At 43.7% G+C, this 12,838-nt stretch overlaps 1 protein-coding gene across 5 annotated transcripts in view; it reads left to right on the forward strand.

Annotated features, from left to right (window-relative positions):
- Nucleotides 1–10,025: 10,025 nt before the first annotated feature.
- The window catches only part of lig3 (ligase III, DNA, ATP-dependent), a 73,742-nt gene continuing 70,929 nt past the window's right edge, over nt 10,026–12,838 (forward strand). For 3 of the 5 annotated variants that reach the window (XM_041196959.1, XM_041196961.1, XM_041196964.1), the window contains exon 1: nt 10,103–10,618. The gene's annotated coding sequence lies outside the window, so the exon portion shown is untranslated. The other 2 variants (XM_041196960.1, XM_041196962.1) reach the window with 2 other exon arrangements.

A 12,838-nucleotide genomic window follows, 5' to 3' on the forward strand; every position in this document is an offset into this window, starting at 1 on the left:
GAGAGCTGTCTCACAGACTGGTCAAGCAACAGACTGACATGGTTGAATTCACGGAATCATACCTTAGAGATGATGTGTCAGACACTGCTATCACCATCCCTGGCAGGACAGACCGAGCAGAGGTTGTGGCATTGTGGTATACAGTTGGAAGGGAGTTGCCCTGGGAGTCCTCAACATCAACTCTGGACCTGATGATGTCTCTTGGCATTAGGTCAAACATGGGCAAGGAAACCTCCTGCTGCTTACCACATACTGCCTCACCCTCAGCTGATGAATCAGTGCTCCTCCATGTTGAACATCACTTAGACGAAGTACAGAGGGTGGCAAGGGTACAGAATGTACTCTGGGTGGGGGACTTCAATGTTCATCACCAAGATGGCACGGTAGCACCACTACTGACAGAGCTAGCCGAGTCCTAAAGGACATGGCTGCTATACTGGGTCTGTAACAGGTAGCGAGTGAACCAACAAGAGGGAAAAACATACTTGATCTCATCCTCACCAATCTGCCTGCAGCAGATGCACCTGTCTATGACAGTATTTGTAGGACCACCGCACAGCCCTTGTGGAGATGAAGCCCCGTCTTCACATTGAGGATGCCCCTTATCGTGTCATGTGGCACTACCACTGCTAAATGGGATAAATTTCATGCAGATCTAGCTCAAGACCGGGCATCTTTGAAGTGATGTTGTCCATCAGCAGCAGCAGAATTGTATTCAACCACAACCTGTAACCACATGGCCCGCCATATCCCCCACTCTACCATTACCACCAAGTCAGGGGATCAACCCTGGTTCAATGAAGAGTGCAAGAGGGCAAACCAGGAGCAGCACCAGGCATGCCTAAAAATGAGATGTCAACGTGGTGAAGCTATAACACAGGACTACTTGCGCGCCAAACAGTGTAAGCAGCAAGTGACAGATGGGGCTAAACAATCCCGCAACCAATGGATCAGATCTAAGCTTCGCAGTCCTGCCATATCCAGTCATGAATGGTGGTGGACAATTAAACAATTCACTGGAGGAGGAGACTCCACAAATATCCTCATCCTCAGTGCGGAAGATAAGGCTGAAACATTTGCTACAATCTTCAGCCAGAAGTGCCAAGTGGATAACCCAACTCGGCCTCTTCTGGAGGTTCCCAGCATCAAAAAAGCCAATCTTCAGCCAATTCGATTCACTCCATGTGATATCAAGAAACGGCTGAAGGTACTGGATACTGCAAAGATGATGGGCCCTGGCAATATCCAGCAATAGTACTGAAAACCTGTGCTCCAGAACTTGCCATGCACTGAGCCAAGCTGTTCCAGTACAGCTACAACACTGGCTCTACCTGGCAATGTGGAAAATTGCCCAGGTATGTCCTGTACACAAAAAGCAGGACAAATCCAACCCGGTCAATTCTCACCCCATCAGTCTACTATTGATCATCAGTGAAGTGATGGAAGGAGTATCAACAGTGCTATCAAGCAGCACTTGCTTTGCAATAACCTGCTCACTGACGTTAGTTTGGGTTCCATCAAGATCACTCAGCTGCTGACCTCATTACAGCCTTTGTTCAGCTCTTTTGTCCATGTTTGAACCCCAGAAATGAGGTGAGAGTGACAGCCTTTGATATCAAGGCAGGATTTCACTGATTGTGGCATCAAGGAGCCGAGCAAAATTGGAGTCAATGGTATTTGGGGGAAAACTCTCCACTGGTTGAAGTCATACCTAGCACAAAGGAAGATGGTTGTGGTTGTTGGAGATCAGTCATCTCAGCTCCAGGACATCACAGCAGGAGTTCCTCAGGGTAGTGTCCTCGGCTCATCCATCTTCAACTGCTTCATCAATGACCTCCTTCCATCATAAGGAAGGAAGTGGGGATGTTCGCTGATGATTGCACAATGTTCAGCACCATTCGTGATAACTCAGATACTGAAGCAGTCCATGTTCAAATGCAGCAAGACCTGGGCAATATCCAGGCTTGGTTTGAACCAAGGCTCCTTAGACAGCACCTTCCAAACCCACGACCACCAACACCTAGAAGGACAAGGACAGTAGATAGACAGGAACACCACCAACTGGAAGTTCCTCTCCAAGTCACTCACCATCCTGACTTGGAAATATATCGCCCTTCCTTCACTGTCACTGGGTCAAAATCCTGGAACTCCCTAACAGCACTGTGGCTATACCTACACCACATGGACTGCAGTAGTTCAAGAAGGCAGCTCACCACCACCTTCTCAAGGGCAACTGGGGATGGGCAATAAATGCTGGCCCAGCCAGCAAAACCCACATCCCGTGAATGAAAAAAAATGTAGCAAGTAACATTGGCGCCACACCAGGCAAATGACCATCTCCAATAAGAGAGAATCTAACCATCGCCCATTGACATTCAATGGCATTACCATTGCTGAATGCCCCAGCTATCAACATCCTGTGTGTCACCATTGACCAGAAATGGAACTGGACTAGCCAGATAAATACTGTGTCTACAAGAGCAGGTCAGAGGCTAGGAATCCTGCAACAAGTAACTCACCTTCTGACTCCCCAAAGCCTGTCCACCATTACAAGGCACATAACAAAAACAGAATTACCTGGAAAAACTCAGCAGGTCTGGCAGCATCGGCGGAGAAGAAAAGAGTTGACGTTTCGAGTCCACATGACCCTTCGACAGGACTTGAGTTCGAGTCCAAGAAAGAGTTGAAATATAAGCTGGTTTAAGGTGTGTGGTGGGGGGGGGGGCCAGACCTGCTGAGTTTTTCCAGGTAATTCTGTTTTTGTTTTGGATTTCTAGCATCCGCAGTTTTTTTGTTTTTATTACAAGGCACATGTCAGGAGTGTGATGGAATACTTTACACTTGCCTGATGAGTGCAGCTTCAACAACACTGAAGAAGCTTAACGCCATCCAGGACAAAGCAGCCACTTCATTGGCACCCCATCCATAAACATTCACTCTCTCCACCACTGATGCACAGTGGCAGCAGTGTGTACCAACTACAAGATACACTGCAAAAACTCACCAAGTCTCCTTAGACAGCGCCTTCCAAACTCACAACCATTACCATCTAGAAGGAAAAGGGCAACAGATAGATGGGAACACCACCACCTGCAAGTTCCCCTCCAGGCCACTCACCATCCTGACTTTGAAATATATCGCTGTTCCTTCACTGTTGCTGGGTCAAAATACTGGAACTCCCTCCTTAACAGCACTGTGGGTGTACCTACACCACATGGACTGCAGCGGTTCAAGAAGGCAGCTCATCACCACCTTCTCAAGGGCAATTAGGGATGGGCAATAAATGTTGACCTAGCAGCAATGCCCACATCTCATGAATGAATACTTAAAAAAAAACATTTCTGTGGTTCAGCTGGTAGCATTCATGACTCTGTTTGAAATCTTGAATACCTTGAAAAATTTCAAACATCGGGACTATTTCAATTAACAGGCCACCTCGACATCACTGTCTAATTAAGGATGGCGAGCAGACTCCCAAGGTAGGAGATCCAGTACAAGTGCTTGGAGCACTGGATGGATGGCAGCCCCACTAGCGGAGTGGACACAGCTGAGGCAGGTAGAGGAATGTGAGGGCATCTCTAAATGGAGGCACATTCAGAAGACTGAGTAATATTTGAAAAGCAGATGGCCTACAATTCATAGGGCCATCATTGTGGAGGGGAAACTCCCTTACAAAGAAGGGTTAAGGCCAAAGCGGCCTTTGTGCTTTTGTGGGTACATTTGTGGTGCCAGTGATGGGACAACCCGATGGCCCTCCTGCCTGCCTCTGGGAGGCTGCCTCTAAATTACTGCGGATATCTAGATTCAGCCCAGGAAGATCCCAGCAGTATCAGCAACTTGCCCTCTATTGACCCCTTAATTTACCTAAATGGCTACCTGCTGCTGGCTGGGTAACCGCTGCCACGTTGACCCTGCCTCAGGCAAGATTGCTTGGAGGTAGAAATGTGTCAGGTGGCTAACCTGATGCGTGAGTTTTGCTCCTGCTCCTGCCTCCCTGGGACTGGGCAGATTCCACCCTCTTGAGTCAGAAGGTTGTGGTCCCTATTCCAGCCACAAGATATTGAATTGAAAACATCTGCATTTAATTAAATGTTTTGACATTTTGTGTATATATACCCATAATGCAAGTACGAAAGTATGAATTTTCTGCTGTTCACGATTTTCTTGCTTGTGAGTCAAGGGAAAATAACATCAGGAAATTCTAACTAGGTTTTCAAACTTGTGTGAATTCTATATGCACCACTATGGTGTCAAATATCATGCATTAACTGTTGTGTTAAATTTTACCATTGTGGTGGAAGTCCCGCCACTGGGGCCGAAAGTGGGAGCCAATGCCTGTTCCCACAGGCGGTGGGACCTCTGGGTGACATTTTTCTGGTGGTGGCTGTTTGACATTCTCAGCAGTGTCATGGTTACAGGTGGCCACTGCTGAGGCTGCAGCATGAAGGAGAGGGTGCCTCAGTGCCGAGGCACTCTCTAAGTCTGCTAAGTCTGTTTTAAAAAGCCGGGCAGCAATCAGGATTGTTACCTTCAAGGAACAGCGGCCATTGCTGCCAGGGGGACCCTTCATAGGCCATGGAGCTGCTATTAAGGGCCTCCAACCTGGGCATCCTCTGGGAGGCTCATAGTATTTACCTGGCGGTCTCTCCAAGCTGCAGAATGCCCTCTTGATGTGGGAAAATTGCTGACAGGGCGGGATGTGGTCCTTCTTGGGACCTACAGTGGTTTAATTAGATGCCCTGTGGGCAGCTGCATTGCTGAGGCTCCCGCCACCAGCAATATGCCATCGCGGCAGGAAAACATCTGGAGACATCGGTCTCCTCTCCTAATGCCTTCCCTGGCCATATTTCCAGTCCTTTCACCCTGACCCCCAATTGGCCAAGAAAATTCAGCCCTATATTTCTAATGACCACTGAATGAGAATTGTGGAATAAGTGGAGAATGGGATTCTGTTATTGTGCTGGCATTCTAACAGCATAATGAAATATAAATAAATGTGTTTTTGTGAGACAAGATATGTGAATGCATGTGATTGTGTATGTATAAGTGAATGTATGTTTATGTGAGAATATGGGGGGGATCAGTTTGGATTGAGGATTTGACAAACAGATACTAAATGGATGTAGTGGCGGGAGTTTCTTGACCGTACCAGTGCATTCCCACTATGATTCTGGCAGAAGAGGTGCAAATTAGGCCAGGACCTGTGTGTGGCAGGTCCCAGCCTGCCCAGCACTATCCATGGATTCTTGTCCTCTCCAGTATGGCATGCTCATGAGATGCACCTTACTGCCAGTAGACACCCACCTGGGCTGTGTAAATGAAATGAACTCTGCCAGACCCTGCAAACCTTGGCAGATTTTCCTGACCATCATCTTATCAGATCTTACAATCATGGCAGCCAGTAACTTAGAATTACAGGGTGTACTAATTCAAAGTAACTCTAAAACATTGATGGCTTTTCCTTGGTACCTGTACTTATTAATATGTGACATTGAATGGGAGTAAGGCGCTGGGGCAAGGCAGCCACTTGGCTGCATTTGGAATGAACCATTGATTTTTGAATGGATTATCCAGAAATTTTGTTATATCAGTTTTTCCATCATTATCTGCGTGTGTGACATGGAGGTGGCAGTTTTAAAGTTTTTTTTTAAATGAACTGCGGTTGCGAATAAAACAAAGCTCAGGTCACAGATTGTCACCTACACACTGTCCTGCCTTTATTCAATCATCTATGCCTTTTTGCACTTGTTGAACGGCAATGACCTTCAGTGGAGAAAGGCGATAAACTCCTTTGTGTTCAATCTTACAGCTGCTACAAAAATTGCTAGAATTGGTGGGTGCTTGATGATAATCAACTGTATTGTTTCTTTTTGTCCACTTAGTTTCTCAATTCCTCCTCACCCAAGAGTATGGACTATTTCCTGGAGGATAGTCCCAAGAGCATCTACTGGCCATTCTTTGAGATTGTTGGCAGGATATTCAAAGTGGAATGAACAAAACAGGACAGGAATTATCTGGTCCTAACCCAGCACGTTCTAGAAGAAGATGCTGGACAGTATTTAAATGTGGAAACCCTGAGGCAATTTGATCTTACTCTGTCCCAGCCTGACTGAGACCAATCATAACCTCCCTAAACTGAGATCAGCTAACTTGATCCAGACCTGGGATTGAACCAAGGCCTATTGCCATAACCCACAAGTCAGTAGTGTGAGGTTGCAAAATAGATTTTAAATACTCAGTGGTAGAAATTTCTGTAGGTGGTTCTCATTCAAATGTTTAACACATCCCTGGATCAAATGTATCCTTCTGCAGCTCCTACTGGATTAACAACTAAAATAGTGGGGACAGTGTGTTAAATGTTTGACGTATTTAAGGAGTTGATAGGGTAGATAGAGATAAACTATTTCCTTTGATGGGAGAGTCCTGAACAATAACCTTAAATTTAGTACTAAGCTGTATGGAATGATGTCTGGAAGCACTTTTTACACATAAAGGGTAATGGAAATCTGGAATAAGATTTGTATTAGGCAAGGGTTTTAAGGGCTATGAAACCAAGTCAGGTAAATGGTGTTAAAGTACAGATTAACAGTGATCTAACTGAATGATAGAACAGACTGAATGGCCCACCCCGCTCCAGTTACTTGCACCCTTGAAGCCAGATGTTTCCATTGAAAATTGGCTGTGTGTGAGTCTGTACATAAAAACCTTAAGTTCTTATTAAAGCCACAGGTAGACTCGAGAAATGGTATTGAGAAAAGAACAGTAGTACAGATTTACAAAATAAAAATTATTTCCTTGTGTTTCATTATGTAGAGGGGTTGATTATTGAGGGATCTGATAACAATTCACCATCAAAAAAGCAAATTAAGCCATGATCCTTGCAAAACTGATCCGCTCACCATCCACCATCTGTCCAATTATTGATTTGGCTAAAGGTGGGGACCTATTTATCCCTTTAATGTCCAAAGGATCTGTATTATGTTGCAGCGGGTCTAGAGACAGAAATTGTGCATGAAGAAATTGGGAATATCCATGATTTATTACATTCAATTTAATAACAATTATGTTTCTGGGCATTCAGAGATGTTGAGTCACAATTGTATCTAACACTGTATAGTTTCCTCTCACTAATACAATGTTTTTAACAGTCTAGTTACAACGTGTTGGGGTAATAACTGACATTTGCTTGATTTGCTAGCATAGGGATAACTTAGGAGGTGTAACACCCAACATCATTCAACATCAGGCATTTAATGAACTGAGATGATTGCCCTTCTCTTGCTTGATGTTGGGGTGGTTGTTGCTGGAACTTGCTGCCCAGCCTGCATCTGCAGCGCAGTTAAATCAGTACTTTAAATTGTTTTGTCTTTCAGGAAACTGGCTAGTTAATCACAGGAAATTTTTTACCTATTAACCTTAGTGGAAACCATAGAATAGAATCATCAAAGCTTATAGTACAGAAGGAGGCCATTCAGCCTGCCAAATTTATACCAGCTGTTTGAAACAGCAGTCCAATTAGGACAAGCAGTCCTGAACCCCAGCTTTTTCCCATAACCCTAAAAATTAGCCTTCTTCAAATACATGACCAATTGCCTTTTGAAAGTTCCTATGGAATCCAATTCCACACCCTTTTTGGTATTGCATTCCAAATCTCAACAGCCCTTTGTGAAGAGATTACTCCTCCTTTCCGCTTTTGTTCATTTATCAATTATTTTAAATCTATAAACTATGGTTACTGACCATTTGCCAGAGAAAATAATTTCATCCTAACATCTTACTTGCTATGTCAAAACCCCTAAAAATTTTGATCATGTGTTATGTTAGCCGTGGCTCAAATAGTAGCACTCTTGCCTGAGTCACATGGTGGTGTGTTCAGGTCCCACTCCAGGACTTGAGCACAAAAATCTAGACTGACACTCCTGTGCAGTACGAGAGAATGCTGCACTGTCAAAGGTGCTGTCTTTCAGATAAGGTGTTGAACTGAGGCCTTGTTTACCCTCTCACAGAGATAGAAGATCCTATGGCACTATTTCAAGGAAAAGCAGGAGTGGAATCCCTCATGCCTTGGCCAATATTTATCCCTCAATCATCATCGCAAAAAAAGATTACCTGGTGATTATCACATGGCTGTTTGTGCGAGCTCACTGTGCACAAATTGGCTGCAGTGTTTCCTACATTACAACAGTGACTATATTTCAGGAATACTTCATTGGCTGCAAAGCGCTTTGAAATGCCTGGTGATCATAAAAAGTGCTATAAAAATGAAGACTTTCTTTCTTCAATGTGGATAAGTGAGGCACCAAGCTCTGCTCTAAAGAAGAGTTATATGGACTCAAAACGTTAACTCTGTTTTTTTTATTTCTCTCCACAGATGCTGTTAGACCTGCAGAGTTTTCCCAGCATTTTCTGTTTTTGTTTCTGATAACATCTTGCCTCAGCCTGGAAAAGCTCAATATTCGAATTTTGCTAATTGGTAGACTGGATGTATTTTCAGTTAAATCAAAAGATTGAAATTTTAAGTGTTTCAGACAGCAGTCGACATAGCTCTCCAGAATATGGGATTTTAATCCACTTATAACTCTGTCACTGTGCATGGGCATAATGTTGATGTCTATGACCGCTAGTGATTCCTAAGTAGATTCATAGAATTCTTTCCTTTGATACAGTAGATTGAGGGTGCAAACTCCACTGCAGAGCTTGAACACATAACCTATCTGTTACTTCAAAACAGAACTACGTTCATATTGCACCTTCCATAGCTCAGGACATCCCAAAATACTTTAAAATGAAGTATTTTTTGAAGTATAGTCGCTTTTATAATGTGCAGTGAAGCTCTGAGGGAATACCACATTGCAGAATGTGTAGTCTTTTGGATAAAATGTTGAACCGATGCCTGTTTTGTCAGGTCAGATGGATGTACAGGTGGCACTTTTTGAAAAAGAATTAAGAATTCTCCTCATGCTCTACCAAACATTCCTCTTTTAACTCAATGCCATGAAAACTAATTAACTGCTTATTCACTGATTTTTACATTTTGTTTTATACGAGTTAGCTGATGTATTTACGTAACAGTAACAATTATATTTCAAAAGTAATGCATGGGTTGTAAAAAGCTTTGGGATGTCCTCAGTATCGATGCATAAGTGCAAATTCCCAATCCTGCTTCTGAATTGGTGATCACATTTAGATTTAAGCAGGCATGTGTACTTTAGGATTTGACAACAGTTTTATTTAAACAATGGGGAGTCCAAACACAGATTGGTTAATGCTTTGCAGAACAGCTCTGTTCAATCCACAAGCAGGACCCTGACCTTCCAGTTGCTTGCCATTTCAATTCGCTGCCTTGTTCTGATGGTAACATTTCTGTCCTCAGCCTGCTGCAATGTTCCTGTGCAGCCCAATGCCAGCTGCAGGAACAGCACTCCATCTTCCGATTACAACCTTCTGGACTCAAAATTGTGTCCAACAACTTCAGATTATGAACTCTTCTCCATTTTGTATTTTTGCCCCAGTGTCAGTCTATCATCTTCTCATGTTTTGTTTTCAGACAGCTATTCACATCTACTCTGGACCAATGCTTTATTCCTTTACCACTCTCTTTGCTTTTAGTTCCATGACATCTTTGTCATTTAATCTCCCATGCCCTCTAACCTATCCCTGAGCTTCCCTTTAGCACCACCTGCACCCCCCCCCCCCCCCCACTTTTCAACAGTTTAAAACCCTCACATTCCTACCCCTCTTCAGTTCTAATGAAGTCCACCTTGGACTCAAAATGTTAAATCTGTTTGTTTCTCCACAGATGCTGTCAAACCTGCTGAGTTTTTCCAGCATATTTTGTTTTTACTTAAACCGTACGCTGTCTCTATTGCAGCCCACCCTGAGGGAGTTGTTGGGAGCATTTCATGTAATCTCTTCGCGCTAAGATTAGTGTTTTTTGTCGGCAAAATATTAAAGAAGTTAGTCACCAGGTGCCTTTAAATGGGCGCCACGTCACGGCGGCTGAAGCGGAGACAAAGCGGGAGGGCCGGCAGTTAAAGGGGAGGTTCCTGGCGGCGGGGAGAGCAGGCCGGGGCTTCGCAGCAGGTTAGTCAGTCAGTGGGTGATAAGGGGGGAAGGAGGGAGGAACTGGTCAGGGATGCGGGGGATGATTCGATGCCCGAACCGTGGATCGGGGAAAGTCACTGCTTTTCTCTCCTGGATGAAGATTGGGCCCGGGGTCGATTGTGTTGTCCGCCTGATTCCTCATTAATTTTAACTGGGTTTGTGTATCTGGGCCTTGAGGCCTCGGCCTCGATTTTGTGGCAGCGGCGGCTTCCTTTCTCCCCCCCCCCCCCCATCTTCGCCGCCAAAGGCCAGAGAAGTTGGAGGGCGCCGATTGAAGGCGCTGTCCCAGTGGTTAAAGGGGACGTGCATATTTAGAGAAATGTTTTAACCTCCACACGCAGCTTTAGTTTAGAAGTATGAACAAGTACAAACTGTGTTTTCTTGGAGATCTGGTGATCATCATCAGGCTTTCTGCTTAGGCCAGAGATCTGTTGAGATCCTGAAACTGCAGCATGGTTATTTATTTTACTACCTGTGAACTGATGGGCGCTTGAGCCCTTGCTTTGTTTTCCAGGTAAAATTGTATTGTACCTGAATGTTGAGATAAAACACTTCCCACCTATGCCGTGTGCTTTTGTATAGCGCCCTCAGTGATCTCAGGACGTGCCAAGTGCTTAACAGCTTTTTTGAACTGTAGTCAATGTAGGAAATGTGGTAACTAATCTGCATACAGTTAAGGTGACACAAATAGCAACGTGATAATGACCAGATAATTTATTTTAGCTGCTGGTGTGAGATGATGATTGGTACTAGTGAGAATTCCCATGCTGTTAGAATATTTTTGAGAGAGTAGTATTGGTTTAATAATGGAAGATTGCATCTGTGACAGGGCTCCCGCAATACACGCTAAAGTGCAGGAATGACAACTGCACTGTCCTATAATTCAAGGAACAAACTTAAATCAGGAGCTTTGGAATACAAATTGAGTTGGGTTTTTCCCCCAAACATAAAACAATAGGGTTTGATGCTTTCTAGACCTCATTAATAACAAATTTAATTTCCAGCAGGTCAGAACCCTTTAGAAAAATTATATTAGTACAACTGAAAATGCTTTTAAGGGAAATGTAAATTCTACCTGTTATCAACATGTTGCTAAGCAGCTCAGTTTGGATTGCAGTAAATTTGCTTATGTGTGTGGCTGCGCAGCAACCTAGAAGGTACTAAGCATGCTGCTTCTAAACTGTCCCCTTTAAGGTGCTGCATGGTAAGATTTAAAGGCCCTGCGCATTCAAATGAACAGACCATATGTGGCGAGGAAAACATTTAAAGGAGACATTGGTTACAATATTAGTGATGGGGTGGTAGCTGGACAAGGTTGATAATATTTAATAAGTTTCCCTTTGTGTTATAGTTTGGTTCTTTATTTGTTCTGCTCCTCTATTAAGAAAAGGCACTTTTGTTTGATTGGAAGACCCCAATGTCTATTTGTTTGGGGGGAAAAAGCAACAAAAAACTCCTTGTGTAGCCTGCAGCTGTAGTAATGCTTGTTGCATAATGTGCCTCCTACACCATGTGGCATATGGTGCCATGCTACTTTAAGAATTGCAAAGTGGTGGGTGGGGGGAAGGAATCGAGACAAGGCTTGACAGGAGCTGATCCTGTTTTCTTTTGGGACTGTCATAGCTATTTGATCAGCTATGGTACCCAGTTATCAGCGATATGTGAACTTGATGTCCGATGAGGGAGGAAGGGTAATGGAGAAACATGGGCATCATGTTAGACTGTGGAATGCAGTTGGCTCTTTACTTGCCTGGTCAGCTGCCATCCTTCCCGCCATTCATTTTCAATTCCCGAATGAGGTGGTAGGGGTGGGTGTCGCATGTGTGCTTCAAGGAGAAATATTCCTGGTTACATACTCCAGTGAATTACTAGCGGTAGAGTGAGGTGCTGGGCCAGATAGTATTGCAGGATTAGGAGTCAGGCTTAAATTTGCTTAATCTTGTCTCTTTGATAAATTTGTAAGAATTGCCATGTCTGCTTTTGTGCTCGTGTCCAGAGTGGAACTTGAACTCACAACTTTGACTTGTCAATAGAACAGAATATTCCATTTCTTCAGCCTGCTCTGCCATTGAAATATGTCATGGCTGATCTGTAGCTCAACTCCATTTTCTGCCTTTGCTCCATTTCCCTTGATGTGCTTCCTTGACAAAAATCTATTGATCTCCATTTTGAATCTCTAATTGTCCCAGCATTCATAGTGTTTAGGGGAGGGAATTCCAGATTTCTGATGCCCCTCGTATGTATTTTTTTTTAAAGTGCCTCCTGATTTTGCTCCTCAAAGGCCTAACTCTGATGTTTAAAGATTATGTTCCTTGTCCAGAGGAAATAATTCCTTTGTATATACCCCTATTGAACCCTTTTAACATTTTAAACACCTCTGTTCACAAGTTTATGCAACTTACCTTGATTTAAAGGATTAAATTACAAGACATCATTATGGTGAATTTGCACTGCACTGCATCTCATTATGATGAATTTGCACTGCACTGCACCTTTCCCAAGGCCTATATATCATTTCTGAGATGTTGCACCCAAATTGGAGCTCGGTACTTCAGAAGGGATCTGACCAAGCCTCTGTACAGCTCAAGCCTCTGTACAGCTAAAGCCTCACAAAAGTATCACTTCTGCACCATTGTATTCCACTCCCCATGAGCTAAAGGCCAACACTCATTAGGCTTTTTGATTGATTATAGATCTTGTCCACCGCCATTAAATGATTTATGTACACCACCTT

The sequence above is a fragment of the Carcharodon carcharias genome, chromosome 10, assembly GCF_017639515.1.
Source record: "Carcharodon carcharias isolate sCarCar2 chromosome 10, sCarCar2.pri, whole genome shotgun sequence".
NCBI lineage: Eukaryota > Metazoa > Chordata > Chondrichthyes > Lamniformes > Lamnidae > Carcharodon > Carcharodon carcharias.